Below are 1,006 nucleotides of genomic sequence, written 5' to 3'. Positions count from 1 at the left end.
GAAATGTACAGTAGCATATAGTATGTTCTAGGCCTTCACATTGGTTCACCACTCACTGAATCACTTAGAGCAGTTTCCAGTCCTGCAAGCTTTATCCATGGTAAGTGCCCTAGAAAGCTGTACCACTAAAAAAAAAAATAATCTTTTCTATCATATTTTTTACTGTACCTTTTCTATGCTGTTTAAGAATCACAAATATTTTACCACTATGTTACAGTTGCCAACAGTATGGTAACATGCTGTATAGGTTTGTAGCCTATGAGCAATAGGTTATACCATATAACCAAGGTTTACTGTAGTCTACACTATTCAAGTTTGTGTAGGTACATTCTATGATATTCACACAGTGACAAAATCTAATGACCCATTTGTCAGAATTGTGCCTATTGTTAGTGACACATGACTGTATTTAGAATTTAGACAGTTAAGTGGAGGGTCCAGTTTCCTTAGTGAAGTATGGAGGCCAACATCAGCCCCTGAGGACCATTGTCAGGACTGCCATGAGCAGGCAGCCTTGTTTTCCTGCCTCAGACATTTGGAGTTTAAAAAAAAATGAAAATAAAGAAAAGAATTTAGACAGTTAGAATGGGCTTTCTAATTTACTATCTTACTTGGCAAAACCTCATTTATGTCCTTGAATAGTCAAGGATTTTATCTTTACAATTTCTAGTCTAGTAACTTAGTGAAAGGTGTAAAAACGTGTTACAGACTATAAGGTGATATACAAAGACTAGTTGTATTATTCGTTCTTGACCTGAAATAGGTATTACTTTGACTTTAGGCTTACATCACTTAAAAACACTTTCAGATTCAAGTAAAAGAAAACCTGATCAACAGTGTATGCATCAGAAGTAGGTTTATTGGTTTCACAGAACAAAATCAGTGGAACCAATTGCTAGTAGTTGTCTTTGTTGTCAAGACTACTCCCTCTGCAACTCACCTGGATTTCCTCTCAAGAGTACATCTCTTGAGAGACAGCATATTTTCTTCCAGAGTGGAAGACAGG

At 36.3% G+C, this 1,006-nt stretch overlaps 1 pseudogene; it reads left to right on the top strand.

Moving 5' to 3' along the window:
• The first annotated feature begins 439 nt into the window (after nucleotides 1-439).
• LOC111723234 lies at nucleotides 440-537 on the top strand (annotated as a pseudogene).
• Nucleotides 538-1,006: the final 469 nt, after the last annotated feature.

Source organism: Otolemur garnettii, unplaced genomic scaffold (assembly GCF_000181295.1).
Source record: "Otolemur garnettii isolate 467f Iridium unplaced genomic scaffold, OtoGar3 scaffold00009, whole genome shotgun sequence".
NCBI lineage: Eukaryota > Metazoa > Chordata > Mammalia > Primates > Galagidae > Otolemur > Otolemur garnettii.
Note: the sequence above shows the minus strand (reverse complement) of the source record. Positions and strands in the feature narration are given on the sequence as shown.